The sequence below is a fragment of the Octopus bimaculoides genome, chromosome 26 (assembly GCF_001194135.2).
Source record: "Octopus bimaculoides isolate UCB-OBI-ISO-001 chromosome 26, ASM119413v2, whole genome shotgun sequence".
Classification (NCBI taxonomy): domain Eukaryota; kingdom Metazoa; phylum Mollusca; class Cephalopoda; order Octopoda; family Octopodidae; genus Octopus; species Octopus bimaculoides.
In genome coordinates, this window is record NC_069006.1 from 6552242 (window position 1) to 6565524 (window position 13283).

Sequence of the window (13283 nt, forward strand, 5' to 3'; positions counted from 1 at the left end):
AGAGAGAGAGAGAGAGAGAGAGAGAGAAAGAGAGAGAGAAAGAGATACATAAATAAATAAACAGGCAAGCAGATAGATAGATAGATAGACTATTTGGAAATGATCAGACCATGTCGCCTTGCCAACAGAAAAAAATTGCATTGAACTTTCAAAGATTTTCTTACAAATGTGTAAAACCTTAGAGTTATAATATAGTAGTATAAGGATGAGAGAGATAGAAGACTGTGTTGTTTATGTATCTCTTGATAACATTACCAAAGTAGTTACATTTGGCTCACCAAAGAACATAAACTATTGAGCCGCAGCAATAGCCACATATACTAACGAGTTCAGTTCAGAAAACAACAAACAGCTCTTAAAAAGACTCATGTCTCTCCATTATCTTTGACTGACTTCAATATCCAAATCTAGTTCCATTTATATTCTTAATCTGCCATTTCATTTTGTTTAGAAGATGTCCACTGTGTTATTGGATAAGCTATTATAAAACATTTCAGCTGGTGAGATCTTGAAATACATTTCTCTCTCCTACAATATATAAATGTGTGTGTGTGTGTGTGTGTGTGTGTGTGTGTGTGTGTGTGTGGTGTATACATGTGTGTGTGTGTGTGTGTGTGTGTGTGGTGTATACATGCATGTGCACACACACATGCACACACAAAGAAAGTGAAAGATAGAAGTTTATTATAAAACATTTGAGATGGTGAGGTCTTGAAGTAGCCTTTCTGTGTCTCTCTCTATCTCTGCGTGTGTATGTATGCATGTGTGTGTGCATATTTATATATACATACATACATACACATGCATACATGCACACACTATTTGTGTGTGTGTACATATACACATATACAGAGAGAAAGAAAGATGGAGAGTAGTTTCATAGAATTCACTGATATTTCTCACAAGTTGAATACCTTTAGATATTTTTCTTTTTAACGTTTTATTTATGTATTTAAGTATTTATTTGTTTTTTATTGATTTGAAAACGTAGGCCCTTGATCGTTATTCAGCCAGACACTGTCCAATTTAAAACATTATTTGATAAATGCAAAAGATAGAAATAAACTTATCTCAAAATCCGAATATATAATGAAGTCACATCATCACAGAAATATAAAATTCATATTAGTTTCATACCAATGTAAAACAAAATCATGAACATCATCATCATCATCATTGTCATTATTGTTATTATCATCATCATCATCATCATCATCATTATTAAGGTGGTGTGCTGGTAGAATCATTAGCAAGCTGGACAAAATGCTTAGCAACTTTTCATCTGTCTTTACATTTTGAGTTCAAATTCTGCTGAAGTCAGCTTCACCTTTCATCCTTTCAGGATCAACAAAATAAGTACCAGTTGAGCATTGGGGCCGATGTAATTGATTTACCCCCTCCTGCCAAACTTGCCTCCCTTGTGACAAAATTTGAAATCATTATTATTATTATGATGGCAGTGAGCTGACAGAATTATAGGCATCATGCGAAAAATGCTTAGCAGCATTTTGTCCATCTTTATGTTCCATGTTCAAATTCTGCTCAAGTTGACTTCTCCTTTCATCTTTCTGGGGGTCAATAAAATAAGTACCAGTTGAGCACTGGAGTCAATGAAATTGACTTAACTCCTTTCCCAAAACTGCTGGCCTTGTGTCAAATTTTGAAATTATTTATCATTTATGGTTTCTTTTCATTATAACTTTATTTCAGCTGCCTTAGTACCGGAGGCTAAGATTAGCAAGGGTACTTTTGTTTTGCTATGCATGCTAAAATTTATCACCACATTTATTCCATTTTCGATGGAGAGTGCTTTCTGTAGTATATGGGCTATACCCATCAAGGTTATCTTTTGTAGTTCACGGAGACTGGAGTTGCCAGGGAGTGAGTGCTCAATATACTTCTCAGCTCCCTTTTTTATCATTCCCAACCCACCAATTATTACTGGTATCATTGTAGTACTAAGCTTCCACATTTTTATGATTTCAATTTGCAGATCTTTATAGTGAGAAAGCTTTTCGTATTCCTTTCTTGAGACATTTTGATCTTGTGGGACAGACATACCTATTAACAGACAAGTTCCACTGTTGTAGTCCTTCATCACAATGTCTGGTCGACTGGAGTCGATTTCTCTGTCTGTTTGTATTGGGAAGTTCTAAAGAGTGGTGACACCCTCACCATTTTATTATTATTATTATTATTATTATTATTATTATTATTATTATTATTATTATTATTATTATTATTGATTCAATGATGCATCTACAATGTACTTGTGTAAAAAGAAGAAGAAGAATATGTATGATAATCACAAGGGTATAAGCTTGTTGTGCATAGTTGGGAAAAATTCTTGTGAAGGTGATCCTTAACAACATAGACCCTGAATCCCAATGTGGATTTCAGGCTGGGAGAGGCACAGTTGACATAATTTTTGCCCTCTAACAAATTCGAGAGAAAGCACGTGAACAAAATACTGACTTGTACATGGTCTTTATTGATTTGATCAAGGCCTTTGATACAGTGAATCGTAAGGTGCTTTGGAAAATTTTATCAAAAGCTGGACTCCCTAATAAAATAAGGGTGATTGTATCCCTGCATAAAAGGAATGCTGAGAAGAGTGATATCTAGTAGTCAATATTCAGAGGCATTTCTGTTGCCAAAGGAACCAAACAGGGATGTGTTTTAGCCCCTGTACATTTTGTCCATGTTCTTTTCAATGATGCTCCAAAATGCTTTCAGGGATTACCATGAAGGCGTAAAATTTCAGTTTCACACAGAAGGGGGCTTACTAAACCTGAAAGGCTAAAGTTTCAGATCAAAGAAAAAGATGAAAGAAGAGATTTGTTTGCTGATGATTGTGCTTTGATTTCTCACACATTTGAGGGAATTCAGGAAATGGTCAATAGGTTTGCTATGGCAGCTCATGCATCTGGACTGACTATCAGCTTCAAGAAGACTGAAGTTTTATTCCAGCCAAGGCCTGGGGCAGGACATACTCAAGATTCAAACGTGATGACAGACAACAAGCCACTCTCTTTAACTTTAAAGCCTCTCCTTCAAAGACTCATACAATGAAATCGATGGGAGTAACCATCCTTATTATTGATGATAATGATAAGGTCAGAATTTTGATAGCAGGAGGAAACAGAAAATTAAATCCAAGAGTTGACTATAATATTGACCCCCAGAAATATGAAAGGCAAAGTCAACTTTGGTGGGATTTGAACTTAGAATGTAAGGGACCATTATCAAATGCAGCAAGACATTTTGTCTGATGATCTAAGGATAAAACAAGAGAAGGGATATATCATGTTCAGCTCTCTTCAAGTAATGTCAGGATTAAAGCTCAGAAACCTGAGGTAAGAGATAAAATATTATCATACAGTTAATCAAGAAATACCAACCTCAGTCATTTAATGTTTTCTATGAAAGCAAACTATTTTGTCAGAGGGAGTACATTATATGTACTTCCCCCCCCCCCCAGATAAATTAATATTATAAATTACATATTATAGTATTATAAAATATATATAAACAAATTACAGTTGTAAATTATATTATTATTCAGTGCATATAAAGAAATTTATGTGGAAAATGAAGTATATCAATACTCAGTATTTGGATTATCTTATTGACCCTGGAGGATAAAACATTCTAAAGTTGACTGTGGCAGCATTTGAACTCCAACTACAAAGTGATCTAACTAATTATTGGTAAGCATTTGATTGATCTACTGATTCTACCAAAGCCCTGTTTGTTTGTTTGTCTTTTGTTTTGTAATATAAACAAAGCCTAACAGTTTTAATGGAAGCAAAATGCTAAGTTGTGATAGTCATGCCGTCACCAGAAAATTATCAATGAAAACAATAACAACAACAATTGTTTTTATATCACTCCACAAAAGAATCTTAAAACTCAGAAGATCTGGATAAAGAAAGTTTGGGATGAAGTCTTTGATGTGGAAATTTAGGATGAGAAACAGGAATGATAGGGGGAGGAGAAGTGAATGGAATGTGTGTTCTACACATACATCTCCTGACTCTTCTAAACTCACATACACACACACACACAGAGGCACACTGTTTGAACCACATACAGTGACCAACACACTCACACTGACTCTTCTAGTCAGACACACATATTGTTGGATCCATATTCACCGATTAACACATACATTAACTCGCTCATATTGCTGGATCTACATATACCAACACATATACAAACTCTGGTGCTGTGTACTCTTCCTTTTCTTTGTACATGATTGAAATTTCTAGCCATCATCCAGCTCCACTTACCTCTACTCACAAACCACATACCCACTTTCTTTTATCTCTTATAACTCTCTGATAAAATATACAGACTCATCTATCTTCTTTATTACAAGAAAGGACCTCTGTCTTAAATGTTTAAACTTTTTCCGTTTCTTCATGAAAAAATACATTAATTTGTAAATATCTTTTATTATTCCTTTACTCTCCACTAAAACTAACCACTTCCAGTTTAGTGGTTTACTCCTGTGTTCTCTTCATAATTGTTAAAAAAAACATTTTATTCAATGTCAAATTTAGCTTTGTTAATTTTTTTTTTTTTTCTTTTGCTCACTAAATATTTTATCTGTGTCATAAAATTGTTTATCAAATTAAACATATTGTGCAACCATTTCCTCTTTATTATGTAATCTAGTAAATACAATATAATAAAGACCATCTTAAATATACAAATATACTCATAGGAATGTGACTGTTATTACTAATGACATGACAATATCACAGTGTCAACTAGACTATCAGATATTGTTAAACATCGCTGGTCACAATGCACTTCATGTTGTTTTAGCTTTCAAATGACACCATCCCACTGGCTAGGTGGGGACAAAAATAACATAGACTGCTAACTTAAGCCTAATGACTCAAATTTGGAGGAAAGTGTTTAGAATTGAATACATTGAGCCCCTGCCCCCTCAATACTTGATTGGTCCCTTTTTGTATATTACCTTTCAGCTCTGGAAGGATGAAAACTCGAGTTGACCTTGGCAGAATTTTGATCTCAGAACATGAAGTGATGTAACTAAGTGAAGGGACATAAAATGTGAATAGATATGAGGCATATCACTAATATTTTCTTTTGTAATTGTTTTTACATCAAATTGAAGAAGGAAGAGAAGGAAAAGAAGATAGAATCAAAGAATAGCCAAGAACTTATTTTGATGGCATAATCATAGTATAAGATCTATTTCCCATGTTTATCAAAACCATTTATAGAGATGCAATAAGATTGGGCAATAACAATCATGTATCATGGAGCGATGAACGTATGTTTAGAACAAAGGGATTATGGTTATATATTCTTTCTAACAACAGAACAATTCTTTAGTTTATTTAGTTGTTTTATGTGGTTTCAGCCATTAAGGTTTTGACCATTCTTCAGCAATGTGTGTGTGTGTGTGTGTGTGTGTGTGTGTGTGTGCATGCTGACACAGCGAAAAGAAAGCTAAATGATTATTATTATGCCCATATAATGTAAGAAACCATTTACATAACTGAAATACAAAAACAAAGACAAACGTATAACAAAAAGAGGAACATAACAAAGGTGTTGAGACTCAATAAGTTGTGGGTCAAATTATAATGTATAACGAGAATAACATACTTATTAATGAAAGGCTGTTGTATATAGCCTGATGTTTCTTATGTATCAGGAATCAACCTCAGCTAATAACTCATAAAATTTCTTGCTTAGTTCAGAAGCCCTTCCTTTGAGCCATTCTATTTTCTTACATGCCCTACTATTAAGGAAGGGGACAGCAAATACCAAATAATTTATTACACTGATTCTTTGAAGTTCGTTAAACTGATGTTCTACAAATATCAGTTAATAGAGAAGATGATGGCTTAAAATGTTCTCTTGCAATGAATAATAATGAATTAACTGCTGAAATTTTAATGTAAATGGCCTAAAATCAACAATTTGATAAACAGACCTGCTACAATAGCTGTTATACTTGTGTCTCTCAAATTGGTGATTATATTGTTTGATATAACAAACATGGATCTCAAATGAATCCTTCTCAATGTTATCAATAAAACCCTTCTTCCAATCAGTCATTTAAAGAATCTGCTTTTTCTTTAGCTTATTTGTGTTGCTTTAAATCTCCAATCAGCTTTATCACACATACACACAAAGTTTTAGCTGTTTAATAATTAAGGATATAATATACATTTACATCATTTGTAATTTGCATAATCATAATTCAATATTTTGTTCAGGATTGACAGGTTGCAAGGCCCTCAAACAACAGGTGGACATGTGTAGTTGTCAAGTGGCATCCAAGAGATTGGATGAGACAAGTTAGAAAGCCTCCAAGACGATATAGCCAAAACCTTTGGGCCCAAATACAAGAGAAAAGTATTGTAATAAAGAGAAGAATAGAAGTACATTGAGACAGCTGATCACCTGGTTGATACAGTGATTTAGCTGTATCTCTGTACATCTTGAGTTCAAATTCTAGTGTGGTATTGAGTCAATTATATAAATCGCAATGCCTTGTACTGATGTACAAGATTATTATTATGAATTCACAAGTAAAGATTATAGAATTTTTTTAGAGACAAGAATTTTTATCAATTAAGACAGTGTCAAGAAAATTAGTGAAGTCACTAAGGGTTAGGGTTAGGGTTAGGGTTGAACTCTGACTAATCTTTACTGATCACCACAACAACCAGACAACTTAAAAGGTCAAAACAAAAGTAAGCAAACCATTAACGCCTTAAGTATTTCTCCATGTCATAATTAATACAAGAAATTAGTAACAGTGAACTTGTTTAAATTAGTTTCAAGTAATTCTACTTTTTGTTCAATGTGTTTTATTTGATGTAAAAAATATCACCTTCTTTAATGGCCTCAAAGAAAACATCAATGAAAAGTTGATAAAATATTTTTTGCTACCTCGGGTTAGTGGTGGAACTTATCTTTCATATTTCTACACAAATTGAATTAGATGTAATTACTTTAAAGGCAATATTTAACTTATCACTTCTCGATCTTAATTGGTTAGAAGCTTGTCTTTTACTTTAATCTATTAAAACAAAAGCTAAACATTCATTGCTAGGAATCTTCCTTAATTTAATTCTTAAAATTTCTAAGTTGAAAAATGAAATATTCATTTTTTTAAGTAGAAATTAATGTTTTGGTTTAATAAATTATGTACAATCATTAGTCATACAGAAGTAAATCAATAAACTTGTGTTGTAGTTTCATGGGTGACATATACACTCTGTAAGATCTGGATGAGAAAAAAAAACAAAAAAACTGTTGTTTCTCTACAAATACCTGCTACTCCTTGCTTACAAATCCAGAATACTTCTCACTTCTTCCTTTCTCTCTTTCTCTCTCTCTCTCACACACAGACTTTTCTTTCTCACTTGCCTATACACCTACTATCATGAATGTAACCACCAGGTTTGGAAACAATGTGTTGGATTAATCAAACTCAAAATACACATTTAATCCACACAGTATTCCCAGCAATTTTAGTTAAACATTATGCTCCCGAGTTGGTCCATATCTTTATGTCGAGCATTTTTAAGGTAATCAGAAGTATCTTAAGCAATCAACTTCTGGATCATATCAATTCTGTCCATCTTCCCACCAATAACATAATGATTTCTGCAAATGTGGACTCACTTGTGATTTTATTTCTGACAAAACTCACTTATGTTTATATAATTTCCTTGTGACCCAGCAACTTTACTTCAAATCAAGCTGTGTTTTTTAAGTGGCATGCCACCTTGTAATACAAGCAAAATCAAATGTCCACAATACATTCAAAAATCTTCTCCAAACAAGATCTTCATGGTAGTACATGTACATTTGTGTGTGTATGTGTGTGTAAGAGAGACAGACAGACAGACACACAGAGAAAGAGTGCATGTATGTGGTTGCTGAGATAATGTATTTCTGACCATAAACTGGCCCAACTACAGCAACTATTTTTGCAGCTATTCAAGATACTATGCTGCATGCTTCTAACTTTCAAGGTTAAAATGAGTTGCATTCTAACTTCATGAAATATTTGGTTTTAGCAAAGGAATCCGACTATAAACCAATTTTCTCCAAGCATCCAATCACATCACAGAAAATAGATTTGAAAACATGGAATAAGAAAGAAACAAGCAAAAAAATTTTTGAAAGTTAAGTAAAAAAAATTCCCCCAAACTATTTTTTTTTCCTTATTCATAATCAAGAAGCAGTTTGTTATATATATGTACATCAAATTTAAAGATAATATCTGAAGCGTTATACAAGAGCATACATAGTTTTTAGACAATAAGTATTGAAAATTAATGTCATAAAAGCCAGGGTATTTTTTTCTTCTTTTGTTTTCTTTATCAAATACCTGTTGCAAGCAATTATGAAGCATAATGGGATGAACAAGAAACATTACAAAGGCATTATCTTTGCCAATTGTTTGAAATTTATGAGAACAAGTGATAAATAACCAAATCAGAAATTCACAGATGTATTTTTCTAAGATTTTAGCTTGTTTGACAAGATTGCTTTAGTGATATACAACAGAAATTATATTCCGACAAACAATTCTATATTCATAGTTAAATCAATGTTCTTTAAGCTAGTTTCAACATAAATTCACAAGTCATAGCATAATTTGAAGACTTGAAATAGCAATAATTTTAAATGTTAAATAACATTACTACCACCACTACTACTTTTTTTATACAATTTTATTTGATTTTGTAAATGAACAATCTGGTGTGGTTATTTTAATGGCCTATCAATGTATACAGCAAATTTCTTTGCCCTAGGTGTCAGGAAGACACTTGATCATAAATGGAAACAAAATTGAAGGATGCAGAAAAACTAATAATAATATTAATAATGATAATGTACTTTGTTGATGGAACTTTTCTTAAACAGTTTCTGTCAGCTAAAAACTATGAAAATAATTAACGATGTAAATGAATGGGAATTTTTTACAATTTATTCTACTGTTTTCATTGTCTGTTGTTTTGTTTTCATAGCAGTTTTTTTTAATATTAGTATTGTTAGTATAGAAGCAAGTATAGCTGGGTGATTAACAAGTTTCCATTAAAACTATCTGATGTGGGGGTCCAAAAATCGTTTGGCCAACATACTGCATAATGTGTTTTACTGTGTGGTATTTTGAGTGAGTGTGTTCTACTGTAACCTTGGGTTGAGAGAGAAATTTGGTACACCCACCATGTGTGTGCATCTGTGAATATGTGTGTGTTGATGTCTACCTGAGTAAATTAGTATTTTGAGTTACATCCCTCCACAACCAAAAGCAATCTAATAATTTAATAAATGAGATTGGAGAAATAAATTTCAGGACAAACTAAATATTAGTTTCAAATTTTGGCACAAGGCCAGCAAGTTCTGGGAAGGGTGTAAATCAATTTTATCGGCCCCGGTCTTAATCTGGTAGTTATTTTGCTGACTCCCAAAGGTGCGAAAGTCAAAATCAACCTCAACGAAATTTGAACTCAGAATGGGAAGATGGATGAAATGCTGCTAAGCATTTTGCTCAGCATAATAACAATTCTGCCAACTTGCTGCCTTAAGGATGTATCGAATATTGGCATCAATAGGATTGACTACTTTAAGAAATATAAATAATGAAACTGAAGGTGCCCAAGGATGGCAACAGTTCAATGAGTCAATTTAGTTAAAAATTAAAGAGTTTGAGAATTCTTGATTGTAAAACATCTTTGAGAAGACAATAAGTCACTAACAGCAATATGAGAAGAGAGTTATGGTACAGGTGTTGACAGGAAACCCAAGGAACAGAGAAGAGAATAACAGAAGTGTGCTGTATAGAGAGAGTGGGGGCTATGGCAAAGCAATTCTGATCTTTATGGTTGAAAGAAAATAATTGCTCACTCTTTTTTGCATATTAATCATAAGACAGTAAGAGAGTAAAGTGAGGCTCCAAATGCATAGAGGGTTATTTTATTGTAGATACACCTTTAGCCTATGATAATTTTAAGATAATAATATTAATGATATTGATGAAGATGAAGATTTATGATGAAAACATATTTCTAACTAGAAGCATAAACTGGAAGAACAAGAAAATATAAAAATTTTTTTAAATGTTACAAAAAACAAAAAATAAATCTATTTTATTTGAGTTTTGTTTCCCAATTATTGACTTTTATTCTATGTATTGATGTAACTTTTGTAGAGAGAGAAAGAGAGAGGGAGTGGGGAGAGAAATAACTCTAACTTTTGGGATTTAATGAACAAGGTTAAGTTAGAAAGGTTTTTTTTTTAATGTAATGACATCATATATTGCAATATTTTATTGAATAAGAAAATTAACATAATTTCTAAAATATTATTTTCTTTTCATTTTATTCAAAAATTATTTTCCAGTTTCCTGATAATAGGCATGGGCATGGCTGTGTTTAAGAAGTTTGCTTCCCAACCATGTGGTTCTCGGTTCAGTCTCATTGCATGGCACCTTGGGCAAGTGTCTTCTATTATAGCCTTGGGCCGACCAAAGCCTTGTGAGTGAATTTGGTAGACAGAAACTGAAAGGAGCCCTCATATATATGCGCACACACGTGCATGCACATATGTGTGTGTGTATGTCTTTGTCCCCCTCCACCACATGACAATCAGCATTGGTATGTTTAAGTCCCCCCACCCCCGTTACTAGGCAGTTCAGCAAAAGAGACTGATCGAATAAGTACCAGGTTTAAAAAAGATAAAAGTACTGGGGTTGATTCACTCCAAGAAAATTCCTCAAGGCAGCACTGCAGCACAGCCACAATCTAATGGCTAAAACAAGTAAAAGATATTTCATTTCCATATAATCTAACACAATCTAATCTACAAATGTGTGTCTTAATATAAATCATTAGACAATTATCCTCATATTTTGAGGTTCAACTTCCACAGCAATAACACATTTAAAAGATTGTTTCCATTTCCTCCTGCACAGACTCCTTTAATAAGGAGATTAATCTATTCGGCTTCCTTAAAAAAATGGTAGAAAAGTTTCATACATCAACAGCAAAACAATATTTTCACCTCTGATCTACCATACCTTGAAAGAAATTCAACAGATTCTCCTACTTTGCTAAGATGAATCGTCTTAACATAATTGTAAAACAAAACCCTTGTCATCCTTTATCATTGAATGGATGGAGGTGACACTCAGAAACCAAACAAAACTGGAAGAAAAGTAGTGTGATCAAATATGAGGCCACCATGCCTCAAAGACTCAGTGAAATACAAGACTGACATGTTGTAAATTAATCCAACTTACTGCACCAAAATATGAACAGTAAACTGATATGATTATGTAGGAAATTAATGATCTACAACAATATTATGTTGGATATTTCATGAAATTTAGTAAGAGAAAAATAATTAATGATAAATATTTAAGTAAAATATTTCTTTTTTAAAAATGGAAACTGATAATCTGGTGGTAGTGGCTGTGGTGGAGATTTAAAAATGTTGTTGTTGTTTGGTTTATAACTATTTTCCAGCTGTGACAGTGTCAGCTAGGTGGAATATATGAATGAGATTGGTGCCAATGACTGTCAGAATAAACATAGGATTCACTGAAAACAGTTTCACATTGTATTCTCTGTTTCAACTTTCTATTGCTCTTGCCTTTCTGTGTATATTGTTCTTTTTTTCTTTTTCCTCTTCCTTCTTTTCCTTTTTTTTTTTTTTTTTTTACCATGTTATATCATCTTCCAAGCGAAACTAGAACTATATCTGTACTGACAAAATTTTGAGAATTCCAAGTGTTGGAAAGGGTACAGTGTTTATTACATGGATAGAAGAAAGTTTAACTGTAGCCAAGCCATTTTTTTAGACCCTTTGGGGCAATCCTTTGGAAGTGGTTGGTTATTATTGTTGCTGATTTGCCCTTGCTGCTACCTTGTATAGAAACAGTAACAGTGTTGCTGTTATCATCATTGTTTTTGTTGTTACTTCATGGGTCGCTGCTCATGTTGTTGTTTTTGTCTTTGGCTACAACTTTCTATCTCAGTTTGCTTTTGTTTACATTTTGTCCACCAACTTTCAAATTTTTGTCTCCCTATTGTAACTTCTCACCACTGTCCATCAGTCACATGATCCCCCTCATTCATTTGAGATATCTTACCCCACTCCCCTGCATATATATATATATATATGGTTTACTGTTTTGCTAAGGTAAGATCAACAGTACTATATCCAGTGAGAGAAAAATATCATTTAATGTACACTGTATGAAAATAAGGGCTAGTAATAGTTTCATATCATTGACACGCATGGTTAAACAGATTTTTATAGTGTACCTTGTGTCTCCAAGCAAGGAGATGTAAGGTATGTTATAAAACCCTGCCTAGCCACGTGTCTTCATAGCAAGAAACTATTAGTAGCACATTCTTTAATACAGTGCACATTAAATTACATATATATATATATATATATATATATACATATATATACACACATACACACACACATATATATATACATATACACACAGACATATATATATATATTCTGGGTCAAAATCTTATAGGCTGCTTTCCAAACCTCCTCTTTGAGTATTAGCTAATAAATGCTGATTGTGAGACTTTTTTGCTCACTGAATATACAAGTGGAAATCCACAACGATGAATTAACCTCTTCAATCCTTCTTCTCATGTTAATATTATATATATATTTGTGGTGGTTGTCTACTCCTTATGCAGAGTTTGACCACCTCCTGTACCTACACCTTAGAACCATCATGGCATCTGATGTGGCTTTTTAAACCAGACAAATGTTTTGAAAAGACACCCACTGAGATTGCATATCCAATTTGGACCACCAAGAGCTGCATATAAGTTCTGATTTTTGTGGATCTTAAAATGTCTTTTGAGGTCTCCATTATTATACACACACACAGAGTAGGGGTGGAAATGAGTGGATAATAGAAATTTTAAGAAAATAGAAAATTTCCCGAGAGAAAAGCAATGTAAATTCTTTCACTTTTTTTGTATGAAGAAGTGTAATGCACTGTTGGTCATATAAAACATCAAAATAGAAAAAAAAAAAAAGAAGAAGTTTTACAACAAATATTATTGATCGATAGAAATGAAACTTGAGAAAGAAACAGTACAGATGGTTAATTAAAATGAAATGCTCTAATCTCAACTGACCTCGTAAAAATTATGAAATTTCCTATTTGAATTTCGGCCAAATCAGAAGAAATATCAAAGACTCACCTGAAAGGGAAAAAAAATTAGTTAACTTAT

General features: G+C 32.9%; 1 long non-coding RNA gene across 2 annotated transcripts in view; it reads right to left on the reverse strand.

The window, feature by feature from the left end:
- LOC106879705 (uncharacterized) overlaps positions 1 to 13283 on the reverse strand; it is a 667251-nt gene that overhangs the window by 284880 nt on the left and 369088 nt on the right. The window contains exon 5 of one of the 2 annotated variants that reach the window (XR_008266879.1): positions 13188 to 13253. The exons of the other annotated variant lie outside the window; for it this stretch is intronic. This is a non-coding gene — a long non-coding RNA (uncharacterized LOC106879705). The remainder of the gene's footprint in view (positions 1 to 13187; positions 13254 to 13283) is intronic. 2 annotated transcript variants of the gene reach the window in all.